Raw genomic sequence first — 19,821 nt, forward strand, 5'->3', positions numbered from 1 at the left:
TTCAAAAACAGGAAGTTGGAATCTACTGCAACAATAAACAGGCGTAAGTGATTCAAAATAATCTGCCTGAAAACTCAATGCATGCCCACACCACAACGCCTAGGCCATACCCATTACGTACATGAACATTCTGTGGTGTGTAACGTGTTCCCCTATATCTCTCCAAGCTAAACGGTGGACATTCACTTGCCACAGTGAAGCGGAATTCGTCGGAGAGCATCACTCTGAACCACTGTTCCTGACCCCAACCAACATACTCCTAACGCCAACGAATTCCTCCTCCACGGTGATCTGGTTGAAATGGGCATACAAACCAGCCTGATTTCATCGCCGAAAAGTGGTTCCGACAGAGACTCTAGTACACGTAGCTGTTGTAAGGGCTGCAGAGTTCTATCTAGGAGTGAGATGCCTGTTCCTTTTCGTCACTGGGGCTACATATCGATTCTCTTTCTGAGTGGTGACCGGTCTACGACCACTGGCACGTGTTCGCATAGCATTTTCACCTTCAGCGGCCTTTTCTAATCGGGAGATGACACTTTTGGACACACCCATTACTGTGACCACAGTAGTGACACTTTAACAGACGTCAAGCCGTCCTATTGCTCGTTCACGATCGTAGGCACTCAAATAATGTATACATGTTGCCGTATCAATCGAAATGTCGCACTAATCGGTTCCACAGCAGGCTTCGTCAAACACCGTAGTACATGAACTGTCGAACGCATACAGAGCGTTCGTGCGCAGACTTTGGTGCAGTTAACACGTCCAGCCTTCTAAATTTCCTTTACTGTCATTTGTCGGGTATTGCGTAGTAACTGTTGTTTGTTCCACAGCAATTGGCGATTGTTCTTTAGCAAGTGTCAGTTGTTCCATAGCAACTGTTAAGCAGTGGACATCGTTGGAAATTAACAGTGAGTGCCAATCACTGAAATCAGTAATATTATAGGGTTATTGAAGTCAGGTTTACGCGATGTATACGATATATCTTAAAAGATATGTTACAGAAAGATAAACCTATATTTCTAGCATTTGTATGACTGAAACACTCTCTTTCAAATTCTGAAGGTGGAAGGGGTAAAATACAGAGAGCGAAAGGCTATTTACAGTTTGTACAGGAACCAAATGGCAGTTGTAAGAGCCGAGGGATACGAATGAGAAGCAGTGATTGAAAAGGGAGTGAAACAGGGTTGTAGCCTACCCCCGATGTTATTCAATCTGTATATTGAGCAAGCAGTAAAGGAAACAAAAGAAAAATTTGGAGAAGAAATAAAAACTTCGAGATTTGCCGACAACACTGTAATTCTGTCAGAGACAGCAAAGGGCCTGAAAGAGTAGTTCAGCGGAATGAAGAGTGTGTCGAAAGGGGGATAGAAGATGAACATCTACAAAAACAAAACGAGGATAATGGAATGCAAACGAAATAAAACTACTTAAAGTAGTTTTGCTATCCGGGAAGCAAAATCACTGATGATGTCGAAGTAGAGAGGATATAAGATTTAGACTGGCTATGGCAAGGAAAGCGTTTCTGAAAAAGAGAAATTTGTTAACATCGAGTATAGATGTATCTTTCAGAAAGCCCTGTCTGAAAGTATTTGTATGGAGTATAGCTTCGTATCGAAGTGAAATATGGACGATAAATAGTTTAGACAAGAAGGGAATAGAAGCTTTCGAAACGTGGTGCTGCTGAAGAATGCTGAAGATTAGATGGGTAGATCACGTAACTAATGAGGAAATACTGAATAGAAAGAGGGAGAAGAGGAATTCGTGGCACAACTTGACTAGAAGAAGGGATCGGTTGGTAGGACATGTTCTGAGTCAGCAAGCGATCACCAATTTATTACTGGAGGGAGGCGTGGATGGTAAAAATCGTAGAGGGAGACCAAGAGATGAATACACTAAGCAGATTCGGAAGGCTGTAGGTTTCAGTAGTTACTCGTAGATGAAGAGGCTTGCGCAGGACGGAGTAGCATGGAGAGCAGCATCAAATCATTCTCTGGACTGAAGACCACAACAACACGATTTACGGAGATGTTCTATGTAAATGAGAAGGTACAGGATTTGTTGAATTTGGGAAACGATTCGAGTAAGTGTGGGTAAGCGAATGCTTAATAAATATCATCCATTATCACCATTTCCTTGGGCCTTTGTTCCACCACAACGCGGGGTCTGCCCTGTTACTATGGATGAGGCAATGTTAGTGTCAGAGGGTGGCCAGATGGCATTCCTGTCGCCACCCCGAACCCCCCGGGATGGAATTAGCGTACCCCAGCTGACTGCGTCTAGTTTAAGCCATGATATAGTGCGAACGTTTTCACACTAGCGCTCTCGGCTAACCTGGCGGATCCCTCCTCGATAAATACCGATAGTACCAATATCAGACTAGATGAACTAGACTACTTTGTGAAAGCTCTATCGAACGGGAAAGTAAAATTACGATTTAAAAATCATTTTGTCTGTAATGGGGAAAAAACCGGCGATTTCTGTTGACAATGGGTATCGCATGAAGGACATAATGAGCAGTAATTATTTGGACTGATTCCAGACAGACAGTGGAAAAATGAAATTGCAGGTATCAGCCGAAACTCTAAAGAAAATGCGCCTGACGATCTTTAGGAGATCACCGATTCTGTGTATCGGAGATGTGACTGTTTGTTAGTAGGTTTGTGGAGGTATGTGGCATCAGATGTCTACGCACAGGTAATTCGCGTAAATAAGGGTCGCTGATTTGCGTACGTGGCGATGGCACCCGATAGCGACACACATGCGTTCCGTAATTAGGCGAATTTAGTAGCCGAGACATCAACGTGTGTTCACTACAATGTCAACGGTTCTGGCTCCGAAACACTGACAATTATACTGCTGACAGATGACATCCCCGTTGGGGAAGACATCGAGCATGAAGGGATGCAGGTGGCTCGCAGCTGTCAGCGTGTCTTCGATTACTACCAAAGCTCCTGTGCAAGCGCAGGAGGCAGTCTCCCACAGCATAATACTGCTCCCACCAGCCTGCGTCCGTGGCGCTCTGCACGTTTCGAGCCGCCATTCACCTCGATGACGGCGTTTGCGGAGATGACCATCGACCTAGTGTAGCAAACATATGATGCACCCGAAGAGACGACACGTTTCAATTGATCGACGGTCGAATCCCGAGGGTCCCGTCCCCAATGTCATCGTTATTTACGACGTCGTTAGGCCAACATGTGAACATGTAGAAGTGGTCTGCAGCGGAGCTCAATGTTCAGTAATGTACGATGAACAGTGTGCTCCAAAACCCCCTTGTACGTCCAGCAGGATTGTGCTCTTTCGGGAGAGATGCCACAGATTACCGAACCCCACGTTCTTTGAAGAGCCGTGGACGTCCAACCATTTAGCGCCTAATGGTAGTTTCACCGTCCTACCTCTCTCCGTAGATGCTCACGACAGTAGCAAATGAACATTCGACCAGCTGTGCCATTTTCGAGATACTCGTTCACCGGCTCTCCATAATAATAACAACCTTCCCTTTGTCAAAGTCGCTTATCACAATTGATTTCCTCGTTTGAAGAACGTATCTTCGCTAGGGTGATCCCCCGTCCGTGTCTGCTCTACTTGCATATTTTTGTTACCGCACCATGTGCCCGCAACGCCATCTGGGGGCATCCAACGCCGCGTTGGCCAATGGTCATAATGTTTTGGCTGATCGCCGTGTGTGTGTGTGTGTGTGTGTGTGAGAGAGAGAGAGAGAGAGAGAGAAAGAGAACAAGAAAAACCTTAAGAATGAGTATCTCTAAGTACAGACAGTTATTTTAGAAATGACCGAGGAACTTTAATTTTCTTGACCTGTCCCCTTACACGTAGATCAGGATTCCATTATAGGCAACATTGATTGCATACAAACACCGCAGGGTGTCTACGCCCTGCCGCCTCTCAGGGCCATAACTGGTTCAAATGGCTCTGAGCACTATGGGACTCAACTGCTGTGGTCATAAGTCCCCTAGAACTTAGAACTACTTAAACCTAACTAACCTAAGGACATCACACACATCCATGCCCGAGGCAGGATTCGAACCTGCGACCGTAGCGGTCGTGCGGGCCATAACTAATAATAAAAGATACCTAGCGCCGCCGGGAAGCGTCAGCAAACACTTTGTCTCTAATGAAATGTGTCTAACGTCTGTAACAAAATGATGATGACGTTTGGTTTGTGGGGCGCTCAATTGCGCGGTTATCAGCGACTTTACGAATTCCCAACCTTCGCTCAGTCCAAGCTCGCGACTTTCATGAATGAGGATGAAATGATGAGGACAACGCAAACACCCAGTCATCTCGAGGCAGATGAAAATCCCTGACCCCGCCGGGAATCGAACCCGGGACCCCGGCTCAAGAAGCAAGAACGCGACCGCGAGACCACGAACTGCGGACTTGTAACAAAATGCTCGCTGGTGCATCCCAGAGACCCTAGGCGTCCTTTTATTATTGATTATGCCGCTGAGAGGAACCGAAGTAACAGGATCTTCTACCAGTCTGATATGTATCGGACTGATGCTTTGAAAGCCGCTCAAGAAGAGAAAGTTTTCCATACTAACGATATGAACAACTTTTATTCGCCAACGTACTAGACGAGATCTCGCAACCCGTGTGGGAGGCTTTCGCGGCGTGACACATCAAGTGGTCCAGTATAGCAGACTGTTGTGTCTGCTTCGGCGCACATAATGTGCGTCTAAAGCTCGTCTTTGCCATGCATCACACTGAGAACATGTCGGCAGATTCTGACATTACGACGTAGACAGCGTTTTCATAGCAGAACTGCTGTTTCGTTGTGCAATCGTTAAGTAGTACCGCATTTTCACATCTAGTAGAAATATGCAATGAAACAAACTGTTTTACTTGTTTCGTTATTGCAAGTGCTTCTTAACCGATGGTCACGGCCGCGCGATGTGAATTGTGATGTCGGATCCAGCGCCGAACGATCAGCGTGCTTAACGAGGGCAGCCGAGGGTCAGAGTCTGCTGCTGGCAGCGACTCATCCATCACGGCGGAGAGCGTTTATCCTGGGCAAATTTGCCCCAGTCCACTGCGCCAGTCAGTCCCTTAATAACGCTGGAAACTTTTACGGAGACATCACACTTGCGTGGAATTTTTCACTACGTTACTGGCGCACGGGTGTGTCATTAGATATAAGCTGTACTATTGTAGCGCTACAAATTTGCAATATTGCCTGCGCACAAGGTGATCCCGAACTCCACTGACAAAATATCGGAGGTTGTTCAGATATGTTCGCCAGTATTTTGGTATAAGAAACTCGTCGTCCCTGACGGCACGTTACAGAGAAACAGACACTCCGTCTTCAGGCCACAAGTGGCCCATCGGGACCATCCGACCGCCGTGTCATCCTCAGTTGAGGATGCGGATAGGAGGGGCGTGTGGTCATCACACCGCTCTCCCGGGCGTTATGATAGTTTTCTTTGACCGGAGTCGCTACTATTCGGTCGAGTAGCTCCTCAATTGGCATCACGAGGCTGAGAGCACCTCGAATAATGACAACAGCGCATGGCGGCTGGATGGTCACCCATCCAAGTGCCGGCCACGCCCGACAGCGCTTAACTTCGGTGATCGCACGGGAACCGGTGTATCCACTGCGGCAAGGCCGTTGCCACAGAGAAACAGCTTTACGTTTAATTTCTTGCCCGCCAACATCTTAGTATAAATATCTGAACATCATTGCAAATGCCTACGTTATGCGCTGTGTGTATTTCGTTTGCAAACAAAGTTCTATCCACTAACGGTACACTTCATGCAAACAGAGGTGAGGGGAAGAGGTATTGCACACCAGCGGACGAGCAAAGGGGCTAGAAGGCGGTACGAGCATACACAAAAAAATATAAGCGGGTTTATTGTATAAGCATAGCCATGAGGAACGTACATTTGGTCATAAGTAGTGGCTTCACACTTAAGCCTTATACAGATCTTTGGAATAATTCCACAGAATAGCACATTACAAACAATTCACTTCATTGTCTGACACAATGCTATGGACATTTCACTGTCATTATTTCCACACGCAAAACATATTTAGAAAATGCTCCACCCCGTTTTTCTTGGTATTCAGTAGCCGCGTCCGTTTCACTTCCATTGTCAGTGTCAACTGATTCACTTTTATCTCCACTTTCGGAATCAGTACTGCTTCCATCACTAAGACTATCACTACTAGAGCCTGCACCATTTCAAATATTTATTATAATCTCCAACTCTTGCTCCAGAAAACCTTAACATGAAATATACTACTCTTCAATTTTATTTACATGCTCATAGCGTTTGTTCCAGTTTTGTGTTGTTTTTGTCTTCAATCCGAAGAGTGGTCTGATGCAGCTCTCCATGTTACTCTATCCTGAGCGAGCCTCTTCGTCTCCGAATAACTACTGCAACTTACATCCTTCTGAATGTTCTTACTGTATTCATTTCTTAGTCTCCCTCTACGATTCTTACACCCCACACTTCCCTCCAGTACTAAAATGGTGATATCTTGATGTCTCAGAAAGTGTCCTGCCAACCTATCCCTTCTTCTATGCGGGTTGTGCCAGAAATTTATTTTGTCCCCAGTTTTATTCAGAAGCTCCTCATTACTTACGTCATCTACCCATCCAACCCTCAGCATTCTTCTGTAGCACTACATTTCAAAAGCTTCCATTCCCTTCTTGTCCAGACTGTTTATCGTCCATGTTTCACTTCCATACATGGCCACACTCCATACAAATACTTTCAGAAACGACTTCCTGACACTTAAATCTATACTCGATGTTAACAAATTTCTCTTCTTCAGAAACGGTTTCCTTGCCATTGCCAGTCTACATTTTATATCCTCTCTACTTCGACCATCATCAGTTATTTTTCTCCCCAAATAGCAAAACTCCTTTACTACTTTAAGTGTCTCATTTCCTAATATTATTTCTGCAGCATGGCATGATTTAATTCGACTACATTCCATTATCCTTGTTTTGCTTTTGTTCATGCTTATCTTGTATCCTCCTTTGAAGACACTGTCGATTCCGTTCAGCTGCTCTTCAAGTCTTTTGCTGTCTGTGACAGAATTACAATGTCATCGGCAAACATCAAAGTTTTTATTCTTATTCTTAAACTTTAATTCTTACTCCAAATTTTGCTTCGGTTTCCTTTATTCTTCCACAACGTACAATTTGAATAACACTGGCGATAGGGTACAACCCCTCCACTCCTCCCTTTCCATTCACCGCTTCCTTTTCATGCCCCTCGACTCTCATAACTGCTGTCTGGTGTCTGTACAAGTTGTAAGTACCATTCTTCTCCCTGTGTTTTACATCTATTACCTTCAGAATTTCAAAAAGAGTACTCCAGCCGGCATTGTCAAAAGTTTTCTCTAGGTGTACAAATACTGTAAACGTAGGTTTGGTTTTCCTTAACCTATGTTCAAAGATAAGTCATAGGGTTAGTATTGCCTCAGGTGTTCCTACATCTCCCCAGAATCCAAACAGATCTAGCCCGAGGTCAGCTTCTACCTGCTTTTCCGCCCTTTTATAAAACATTTGTGTTAGTATTTTGCAACCATGACTTATTAAACTAATAGTTCGGTAATATTCACAAATGTCACACCTGCTTTTTTTGGAATTGTAATTACTGTATACTTCTTGACGGAAGCACCTTTTTCATCTATAAGCGTTAATAACGCGTCCGTTCTGAATATCACATCACCTTCAGTAACGCCGCTCTTGGCTCTTGCCCATATCAGCCCTACAGGCTTCGATTCTGGGTGGTGTGGAAGAAGTCGTAACGCAGCATGATCATGTTCGGTTAAAATAGTCTATTCTATAAGTGATGCGACATGGTTTGTAGATTTTGACCAGTGAGTACAACTGGGATCTCAGTATGTCTTTGTGGAAAGGAATTCCCTTTTCTGTTAACCAGGACATCATCTCGTGGAGTTGATGTTGGAGCACGAGTCAGTTGTTTATTGTGACAAGGGGCGTTACCTACAACGTCGACTGTATGAGGCAGTAGATGAGGTATTAATCTCTACTTGAGCAAATTTTTATAATTTGAGAAGTCCATCTCGTTGGACAGTCCCCTGTTTTATGGTTATGTTTAAAACTTGCGTAGGCATTCGGTACAAAACCGTCCTCCCTATCGGCATGAATGATGATAATTCGGCTTTCTTCCTTAACAAACTTACTGGCCTTCGCTTCCCTCTTTGACAGCTTAATCGCCACACTCAGTTTGGCACTGGTTCTATCCGAATACACAACGGCACTGTCAAATGTGATTACATGAGTTGAGATTTGTTTTGTATTCAGTCTATGTCCTCACTTTCGTGAGCTTTTTATTAAAGTTTTATTTTAATGTAAGAACGATACTAATTGAAATTTCTATATACTGGAATACATAGGCGCTTACTTATGTACATACTGTACTTCCCATCGCTAATTTTCTTGGATACTTCATTCCACAGCTTCAACCTGATGATAAAATTTTGGAACGCATAATGCTTAATAAAGACTGCGATGAAGACCTTTCTATATTTCAAAGTTGTGCCAAATCTGAATGGTCGCTTGCCTCTAGCTTGGATGTATTCCCTCATCAAATTGGAAAGAAGTTTCAACAGACCCTGTAGTGGATTGTCACTCCATCCTTACGATGCTGTATGTTAAAATCAAGCTCGTCAAATATAGTTTTATACCTTAACAGCCATTTGCGCGAAATTTTTACTATAGACGAGTTATGCTTTTCAGAGATGATATGGACAACATTGTATTTAGGTACTAATTCCTTAGTAATCAAGATCTGACAATGGTTGTCAGTCAATCGAAACCGGTAATCAAGAAGTTGTAATTATTTTGTTTTGGTGCGATAAAGAGCGTTAAAAGTTTTAATAAATGGTAATCGGGGTAAGAAATCGAATAAATGATAATTACGTTATTACTCTGTAACAAGCTGCTGGATACAACAAGTTACTTATAATGCATACATCAAAAAAAGTTTTGCATTACCCTGGTTCCCAGAACTACTGAAGACAGACGTTGCTGTGGATATTGTATCACAGACAGAGTCCCTTTCACTGTTCAGAGATGTCACTAAACCCGCCCAAAGATGTAAGCAATCATTCATGAGCAGCGCCTATTAGATAGTGGAGGGTCCGACAGCCGATTAATTCCAGTCATTCCACCAGGAAGGAGGTACATAGCTCGTGTTGTGGGTTTGGGACACTTGTGAGGAGCGACAGTAGTGAGGAGCGTCATTTGTGACGAGACCCGGCCGAACGGGTCTACAGGGACACCAAACAGCAGTTCAGTACACACAACAGCAGTTCAGTACTGCTATGGACACCAAACAGGTAGCTCACCGCAGTTCAGTACTACTGTTGTAAACACGTGGCAAACGCCAAAAGACGTGCAAAAGAAACGAACGCTTCAACTTCTTCTGTTTACACCGAAGAAGTAGGGCCGCTGTTCAATCAAGGATACAACATCGCAAATCACTGCCGTCACACAGGAGTGCAAAACGATCGCTGCAACGCATCAGGCAAAAAAGCATGTGATCTACACAAGATCCGACCGATGCTGCAGGAATATTTCTGCAAGAACATCATTTGCTAATGAATGATTGGAGCAAATTTTTACTTGCAGATGACGAACAGGACCAAATGATATGATATTGGTGTTCGCCAGCGAAAGGGGAAAATCCTGTTTAACAGACTGCAATTCGTTCTTTGTCGATGGAACGTTCAAAAGCTCCAGCAAGCAGTTTGGACAGTTATTTACTGATCATGCCGATATTTCTAGTTCTGAGGAGGAAACAAACACAGTTCCAACCGTGTACGCCTTGCTATCCAAAAAAAATTGAGAAACGTACGATCGCTTTCTTACAGCTGTCAAGAGCAACGTACCTGGATGGAATCCTATAGCTATCATGATGGATTTTGAAGCTGCAATCATCCAATCATTATGTGTTTCCTGATGCAAAGTTTAATGCCTGCAACTACCACTTCAATCAGTATTTGTGGAGGCAAGTGCAGAATTGCGGCCTTGTTTCTGCCTACAAGGAAGACGAGGAAATTCGTTTTCACATAAGATTGTGTTCCCCTTTGGCTCACATTCCTCTGGACATGTTAGATGATGGGTGGCTATGCATTCAGGAGAGCACGCCACATAATGAGAAACTGCAGGATTTTTACGACTATTTTGTTGAACAATGGCTGGATAATGAAGACATACCAAGGGATATATGGAACTGCGCAGGAAGGTGTCACCACACCAACAATATTTCAGAAGGATGGAATCGGAGGATAAATACATTAATTTCAAAGGTTCATCCAAATTTTTACTCCTTAGTAAAAATTCTCAGAGTGGACGCAGAATACCATGGGCACCAGTTCTCCGACTAGTTTTAAATCTAGTTGGGAAAAGAAGAAAGAAGTCCGCAATTAAGGCAGATGAGATAGTTTTTAAGGCCATTACAAGACTCCAAGTTGACGGCAATATAAAATCATTTCTTACTTGCGTGGCTTATGCACAGAAATTACAATGAAAAGGAAATGGCTGAACCTACAGCAACACTTGTAAATATTGAAAAGGGGTTCAGTTCACGCCGATGGCCCTATTGTAAAAATTGTAAATAAATGATCATCCTGTAAATATTGTAAATAAATATAATGGAGGACGAAGAGAGACTACCTTCTCGTGGTGTTCCTTGGAAACGACACAAAGTCGGCTAAATGTCTCTTGCACATTGTAAAAGATTCACTAATCAAGTCTGAAAAGTCATAGCTTTTCTAACAATCACAATCAGCATTTTTGTGTAGAGAATGTTAGAAACAATGTCTGTTTGAGTGGACGATGAATACATCTTGTTTCAGTACATAAATTGCATTCCTTAACGCTAATTGCTAGCAGGACTCACATTAGACCTCAGTACACTTCCCTGCGTGGTATGGGAAAATTGAGGTTTATTTCGAAATAATTAAAGAAAAAAGTTTCTACCAAGAACCAAATTCTTTAGTTGGCTCCTCTTAACATATGGTAAAAGGTTGCACTCCTATCATATCAGATTTTGGGTGAGGGGTTGAAAGATGGAAAACATTTTCTGTTTCTATAGTTTCTCTAGAATGAGGTTGAGCGAAAATTATGCCCCATGTCAGATTAATCAGAACAAAAATTCCAATGAAAAAGGCCTTATGCATAATGTGCTGCAACTAATGGTTAACAATATATCGAGGGAGCAAAATCAGCTCCGATTTCTAATTTGACTTGCCCAAAAAAATTCTGAAATAATGCAATCTGGCTGCACTGGAGGAGTGTGATTGCCCATTGGCAGCTGCCCGGGCAGGCACAAGCCGAGCGCTCAGTCACACCAAGCGGCAGCAGGTAGTGGCCGAGTAGGTAGTGGTGCAGAATTTGCGACACACCCTGTACCGGTCCCTCACCATCCCGGATTTCTCACAAGTGTCGCCACATTCCAGTTTCTCACAAGTGTCGCTTCTCACAAGTGTCTACATCCCTGTGTTGTCTGTAGTTCATCCATGTCTAGACGGTCAATACCACGGCTCGATCGCGTCCTCATTGTTACTTTGTGCCAGGAAGGGCTCTCAACAAGGGAAGTGTTCAGGCGTCTCGGAGTGAACCAAAGCGATGTTATTCGGACATGGAGGAGATACAGAGAGACAGGAACTGTCGACGACATGCCTCGCTCAGGCCACCCAAGGGTTATTACTGCAGTATATGACCGCTACCTACGGATTATGGCTCAGAGGAACCCTGACAGCAACGCCACCCTGACAGCAACGCCACCATGTTGAATAATGCTTTTCGTGCAGCCACAGGACGTCGTGTTACGACTCAAAGTGTGCGCAATAGGCTGCATGATGCGCAACTTCACTCCCCATGTCCATGGCGAGGTCCATCTTTGCAACCACGACTTCATGCAGCGCGGTACAAATGGGCCCAACAACATGCCGAATGGACCGCATCACGTTCTCCTAACCGATGAGTGTCGCATATGCCTCCAAGCAGACAATCGTCGGGGACGTGTTTGCAGGCAGCCCGGTCAGGCTGAACGCCTTAGAAACACTGTCCAGAGAGTGCAGCAAGGTGGAAGTTCCCCACTGTTTTGGGGTGGCATAATACGGGGCCGACGTACTCCGCTGGTGGTCACAGAAGGCGCCGTAACTGCTGCACGATACGTGAATGCCATCCTCCGACCGATACTGCAGCCATATCGGCAGCATATTGGCGATGCATTCGTCTTTATGCACTACAATTTGCGCCCCCATCGTCCACATCTTGTGAATGACTTTCTTCAGGATGACGACATCGGTCGACTAGATTGGCCAGCATGTTCTCCAGACATTAACCCTATCGAACATGCCTGGGATAAATTGAAAAGGGCTGCTTATGGACGATGTGACGCACCAATCACTCTGAGGGATCTACGCCAAATCGCCATTGAGGAGTGGGACAATCTGGACCAACAGAGCCTTGATGATCTTGTGGATAGTATGCCACGACTAATATAGGCATGCATCAATGAGGACATGCTGCTGGGTGTTAGAGGTACCAGTGTCTTTAGCAGTCTGAACCACCACATCTGAAGGTGTCGCTGTGTGGTGGTACAACATGCAATGTGTGGTTTTCATGAGCAATAAAAAGGGCGGAAATTATGTTTATGTTGATCTCTATTCCAGTTTGCTGTACAGGTTCAGGAATTCTCGGGCCGAGGTGATGCGAAACTTTTTTTGATGTGTGTAAAATACTCAGGAAATATCTCCGAAAATTCTCAGATATTTTGTAGGGGGAGATAGGATGTACAACATAGACGCTTGAGTGACAAGTAAATTAGTTAGGCATTGCCCACTTACGTCCAAACTCTGTTGGACAAATCGTCTTCTTGAAACGTGCCCAGTGACTGGACATCAGCTCCCTGTAAACCGGCGGTGTCCAACTTTTTACCTTACCTGGACTGCCTTGGAAGATGAGTATTTCTGGGCAGCGCATAAACTTAACACTAACAATACCCGCTAAGAAGTGAAAAAAAGGGTTGGTCGGAGGTATATAGTTAACGCATTTAAGTAGTTTAAAATTTATTAATTTATGATTCCACATTCTTAGAAAAAGCAAGATGGAATTGATTTGACTTGTTATATATGAGATTTCATTAACAATTTTATTCATAACTAATTACAAGTCATACAGTTAATGTGACATTTTTAGAGGTGGCATGAGCCCCCTCTCATATTTCTATCTTACAATTTTCCTCTCTAATTGCATCCGGTGAAAAGTCGCTATTCCTTCACACACGGACTTCCCACGCAGCGTCTCTCGTCACCCGGGTGGTCTGGTGACAGGCGGGCACTGCTGATCTTGAAAGGGTTAAGCCGACGGGTGTGAGGGAGTCGAGTGAATGCTTTCCAGACGCCGACATTGTCAAAAGACACGCCAGCAAGGGCCTGAAGTAGCGGCTGGGCTAGAGGTCCCGTTACTTCGCAGAAACTTAGCGAAAACACTTTCTGGCGGACTACCAGCGAGGCGTGGGAATGGCTTGTGTACCCAGGCAGTTGTGGCGCGAAAATTCCCGCGCTTTCTGCAAAATAGTAACTGTGATTGGCTTGCTCAGGGCATAGCTCCGTGACGTAGCAAAATCAGCGCAGAAATTGGAGCCAAGAATCTCCATTGGTGGAATGGTAGTGCTCCGGCAATAGAGTGGAATTTTACGCCGGTTTTCGAGTTGCTGATTGGAACGTTTAACCACGGCCACTGTCGTGGGGGCGGGAATGTTCTGTGTTCGGCCTGTACGGGTGCTCTTGAGGAGTCAGCTCTTGCCTTTCGGTCGGAGTAGGTTACAAGACTGAGCTCTCGCTGCTCTGGACAGCCTGCCTTCCATTGTCTATCTAATATACTTTTATTTAATTGTAACTGTTTGACGAAGTTGCTGAAGTTTCGACTTCAACGTAACTTTCCGAGTACAGTTGGCAATTGAGCGTTCTGCGTACAAGCGGCCTATGTTGTCTGTCTTGAGCAGTTTTGGCTAAAGTTGACTGTATCGGAGTTACAGTGTGACTTCGCTTGTTAAAATCAATCACTGTACCGTCAGTGATTGTGTGGCGAGCCTTCTTCGTCTCCCTCAGAGGCGCATTTGTATTGCTAGGAAGTCTTTAGTCTGGAACAACCAAACCAGGATAATTTGTTTCGGGCTATACTCGCGACATTATCATCACCACGATGGGACATCGAAGCAACCAGCCATCGCCTCCGGTACGCCAGATCGTGTTCTGGCTGTTAAGAAGACAGTTTGGTAATGTATGTCCGCAGCACTGGCGGATAGGGATTTTCCTAGGTGATAATCAGAGCTCAGCAGAGCGCGCCTGTTCGTCTTTTTCTAACTTTGTTCTGTCTTGGGTAGCAGCAATCAATGTTGGGTTGGCTGTGTGTTTTCTCTTAAGATTTGAGTTGCAAGGAATTGGCTCCACATACCACTTCGTCATAAATGTCACAATCTAGTTTAGGGACAACTTCACCTTCACAGCATTTATTTGAGTATCCAATTTGAGCCAATTTGATGTATTGTAAATGTTTCATGTGTTTTGTTTATTATTTTGAGTTTAGTCATAATAAATCATATTGTTATTTTGGACAGAACTTTCATTCTGTTAATCGGTAGAGCAACCCTTTCATTTCTCACTACGTTATTGAAACTTTCCTTTATTTAATTAATGTCTATCAAACTAAATTATTGCAGGTGCCAAACTCCTTTCTACTCCACTTGCAGGGTCGATTACAGTCGGTTCGCGTTTCTTTTTAATCCATGTGCAACAGCAAAAATCGGAGTTAGGATAGGGGGGGCTTAGAGCATCATTTATATATGAAGATTCTCGAAGAATTTAGTGGTAAATACACTGCTAGCCCCGACACCTCGCAATTTGACTTACGGTACTTACAGAATTACGGTTCTGTCAGATAGCAAACATTGGTAGTAATTGCAAGCCACATGAAGATTTCTAGCTTTTACAAACTCGTAGTTACCAGAACCACGGGAAAACAGATTCTTTATCATAAGTGTCAAAAATAACCCAGAACATCCCTGTATTTTCGTAAGTTAATTTCATTATACGTCTCTAAATCTGTAGTTTCACAGTTGCAACTGCAGTAGCCGTAAGATAACAGACAAGCGCGTCTGACGGATTGACCTGTTATTAGAAAGAGACTCTGGGGTTTCAAGTATCGCACGGGCGGCAATGTTAAGAACAGGATGGACCAATGATAGAATAGCATCGTGTGGAGGAAGTTTCAAATTGAATATATTCAATTTATCATTACTTTACATACGTAAACGGAATTTACGGATTTTTTTCCTTTACCAATCGCGTAATAGTGCTCACTTCTTGGGCCGCAATGATATTCGCTTAGGGCTGTATGCGGACCGCGGTTTGGACAACCCTGCTGTAAACAAAAAAAAAAAGTGACATAAAATCAAATAGGAGGCTAGCGACCCTTCTATTAAATATGCGTAAGTCTCTTGTTAAGCTGGCTGTGTTGCATAAAATGTCATACAGTAGGCGAAGAATGGTTTCATGGATTGCAAAGTATGCATGACACGTTTCGGAATTACTTCCATCTTCAGAATCCATGTGCAAAGGTAGCACAAGCACAAGAGCATTACCAGTCGTGTACGTAACACACGTGCCGCGTGGATAGCCGCACGGTGTAAAGCGGCTTGCCACGGTTCGCGCGGCTCCTCCCGTCGCAGGTGCGAGTCCTCCCTCGGGTATTGGCGTGTGTTGTCCTTAGCGTAAGTTAGTTTAGGTTGTGTTAAGTAGTTTGTAAGAGTAGGGACCGATGACCTCAGTAGTTTGGTCCCTTAGGAATTCACACACATCTGTGTTAGTGTATGACTTCTAATCTGAATATATACATCGATAACTTCAAAAGTTGACATGTTTCCCAGTCAAGAATATTGATGCGTTGGAATACGATAAAGATTTGAACGAATTTACTTCATTCCGTCGTTGTCATATGATGACTAATTTGAGCACCGAATTTCATTGAGAATTTTAGAAGGTCAATGAAAATTAGTCAGGCGCCGACGATATACTGAGAGTTGCCAGCAGAGATATTAGGCAGTTGGTGCAATTTGGGAAAAGCCAGGGAGATTTATGAATGTCTCAGACGCACAAAACTGAATCTTCACCTCTCTCAACCTCCGAACTTGCAGAAAGCTAATCAAAACAATTCTTTGAGTTAATTCAAATTTTTGCTGTGGCGCCCCTCTGGAAATGAAGTCTGTTCATGTCAGTATCTAGTACTTTCCACATATGATCGAAAGTTTCCGTTATTATAGCACATACTAGTGTTCTAACGTATTTAAAAAGAGGCGTGACGCCGCATCCCCCTCTGCTCACATCTCTGCTGAACAGTTAACATATCTTCACTAATTTACCCACACACACACACACACACCCGCAATCTAATCTCCCTCATACTCACATGATTACGAAAAAAGCTTGCATTCAGGGTTGGAAGCACTCATAGCGTACGCAGAAAACGAATGGTTAAACGTGAACACTGTGCTTAGTACGGAACAAGCGATGTTATAGTGCTATTTCTCTTCCGAAGTTTTACAAAAGTGAGGTGAAGTGCAAAAAATACCAATGTAGCGTAAGAAGAAGTGGGTTCAAAACAGAAGAAAAATTGTCAAAAGTGAATCAGCAGCCCAGTTTCATTTCACTGAAATCGACGTAAAGGACGAAGGAAAACGCCGTGGTTTGCAGAATATATAAACAAGGTGTAAAGAAAACGAAAGAAAGGTTCGGAGTAGGTATTAAAATACATGGAGAAGAAATAAAAACTTTGAGGTTCGCCGATGACATTGTAATTCTGTCAGAGACAGCAAAGGACTTGGAAGAGCAGTTGAACGGAATGGACACTGTCTTGAAAGGAGGGTATAAGATGAACATCAACAAAATCAAAACGAGGATAATGGAATGTAGTCGTATTAAGTCGGGTGATGCTGCGGGAATTAGATTAGGAAATGAGACACTTAAAGTAGTAAAGGAGTTTTGCTATTTGGGGAGCAAAATAACTGATGATGGTCGAAGTAGAGAGGATATAAAATGTAGACTGGCAATGGCAGGGAAAGCGTTTCTGAAGAAGAGAAATTTGTTAACATCGAGTATTGATTTAAGTGTCAGGAAGTCGTTTCTGAAAGTATTTGTATGGAGTGTAGCCATGTATGGAAGTGAAACATGGACGATAAATAGTTTGGACAAGAAGAGAATAGAAGATTTCGAAATGTGGTGCTACAGAAGAATGCTGAAGATTAGATGGGTAGATCACATAACTAATGAGGAAGTATTGAATAGGATTGGGAGAAGAGGAGTTTGTGGCACAACTTGACTAGAAGACATGTTCTGAGGCATGTTCTGAGGCATCAAGGGGTCACCAATTTAGTATTGGAGGGCAGCGTGGAAGGCAAAAATCGTAGAGGGAGACCAAGAGATGAATACACTAAGCAGATTCAGAAGGATGTAGGCTGCAGTAGGTACTGGGAGATGAACAGGCTTGTGCAGGAGAGAGTAGCATGGAGAGCTGCATCAAACCAGTCGCAGGACTGAAGACCACAACAACAACAACATAAACAAGATGCAAAAAAAAACGCTGTGAATAAAATTGTACAGAAATACTGTTTTTCATCTATAAATACCAAAATACAGAGACGTGTTATGTACTCATACTTCCAGTTGACCACAGAAGATGCTTTATAAATAAAAAGCGAAATGCGTCTGGTTAAAAATACCATTTTAATTTCAGTAAGCCTAAGACGGAAAAACCCAACATCTGAAACTGCCTACAGTTTATGTAGAAAGTGGACTGACATGCTGCGTAATATTTACGCAACCTGGTATTCCAAATATAGGCGGCAGCAGCAGAGCAGAGCTGCATAGCGGGCATAGCTGGCAGTTGGCTCAGCTTCTGGGAAGAGGCTGGCTGTTGTCGCGACTCAATGGGCCGGAAGCGAAGCGCGGTGCGTGTGGGGAGCGGTGCGTTCGGTTTCTTTGAAAGGCTCGCCTGCTGTCTTTGTCGTCACCTCGCCGGGGCGGCTCCCGTCCTTCCACCGACACCGCACCACGCCCGGGGAATGCCGCTTGCCGAAAGCGGGCGACGGCGTTATTTGCAAACAGCGCGGGCCGCTTTGGTTCCACGAAACGCAGCAGCTTCTACGCCACTTGATGTCCGTATCGTGTCCTTGCTTAACGACCGCTTACAGCTACGGTAGAACTCGTCTTCCGCCCATCCGTGGAATGTTATTGAGTTTATGGTCTCTCCATCTCCGATTACCTACTGCGCCATACGTCAGCTTGAACCTCTTTAATGCAGCTGTCGAATTCCGACCGGCGCTGGTAGAAGCTTCTCCTTCTGATAATAAGTATAAACGAGATCGTCTCACACACAATTAGCATTCAGCTAAGATTTCTGAATGAGAAACTCGACGCAGATCTTGTGAAACGGTATTTTCTTTATAAATTAAAGAAATAATAACCGAAACTAATTTTTATTTTTTTATACTTATTGCCTAGACGTATGCTCAGATCATAAAAAACTCATATGAGGGCTGCAACACCGTGATTAAAGTAGGTGTGACTGTTCGCTTACCGTACAATGCGACCGTCCCGACTTTCGTTTCTGAAATAATCAAGCGGACTAATGTCCCGTATTGTTACGCATGTAAAAAACAGCTGAGGGAACAATGACTAGGGGGGCGGAGGGGGAGGGGAGAAAAGAGTTTACATGTGCTTATCAATTTGAATAACTGATACCGAAAAGCTATTTTAACGGAATGAGACCAAGACAGCAAATGACCCACGATGGACGGAGCAAGGAGGACATAAAAGGCAGACTACCACTGACCAAAAGGGCATTCATGATCAAGAGAAGTCTACTAGAAACACAGGCCTTAATTTGAGGAAGAAATTTCTGAGAATGTACGTTTGCAAAAAAATGGTTCAAATGGCTCTAGGCTCTATGGGACTTAACATCCGAGGTCATCAGTCCCCTAGACTTAGAACTAAGTAAACCCAACTAACCTAAGGACATCACACACATCCATGCCCGACGCAGGATTCGAACCTGCGACCGTAGCAGTCGCGCGGTTCCGGACTGAAGCGCCTAGAACTGCTCGGCCACAGCGCAGAGCACCAAATCTGTTAATAATTTCTCTTCAGCATTTACAACATCTGGTAGTTTTCGTATTGGTGATACATAAACATCATTTACACAGAGCTCACTAGTAAGGAAGCTTAGGGACGTTGAAGAGTTCAAAATACGTTTTATCTGTATAAACACACAATTTTTATAAACTTTTATATATTTTTTTCGACCCATCTAACATGTCACAGCTACTACATATATTCCTGATCCCTCATTTGCCTTAATGATGTTCTGAAGCAAAATACTAATCACAATTGTTGAAACCATAATAAAGTGGTTGCTTCCACTGCTTACACATCCCACGGATCATGCAGATTTGAAAACTGGAATGAGGATCGATTACTGTGTGCTCCGACTAGTCGTAACACATGCGACCATCAACATTCACTTCGTCAAATGTCAAAACTTCTAGTCTGTAATGGGTTGAAAAATTGTATAACTTAGCCTTCGATTAACACAGCAGATCTTCGAGAATATCTAGCCTGCATTTAAATTCCTTCACCTGTTTCTGAAGTGTTGTACTTCACGGCAAAGGCATGTTTTGCTTTCGCAAATAAGCATGGACTATTAGCAATACCCATCTTTTTTAAGTCAGTGCACGGCAAAGTCCTCTGAATTC

General features: G+C 43.7%; 1 protein-coding gene and 1 pseudogene across 1 annotated transcript in view; both read right to left on the reverse strand.

The window, feature by feature from the left end:
* The window catches only part of LOC126260540 (nascent polypeptide-associated complex subunit alpha, muscle-specific form-like), a 468,909-nt gene that overhangs the window by 295,929 nt on the left and 153,159 nt on the right, over positions 1–19,821 (reverse strand). The window lies entirely within an intron of this gene.
* LOC126261358 (5S ribosomal RNA) lies at positions 5,518–5,634 on the reverse strand (annotated as a pseudogene).

This window comes from Schistocerca nitens, chromosome 5, assembly GCF_023898315.1.
Source record: "Schistocerca nitens isolate TAMUIC-IGC-003100 chromosome 5, iqSchNite1.1, whole genome shotgun sequence".
Taxonomy (NCBI): Eukaryota; Metazoa; Arthropoda; class Insecta; order Orthoptera; family Acrididae; genus Schistocerca; species Schistocerca nitens.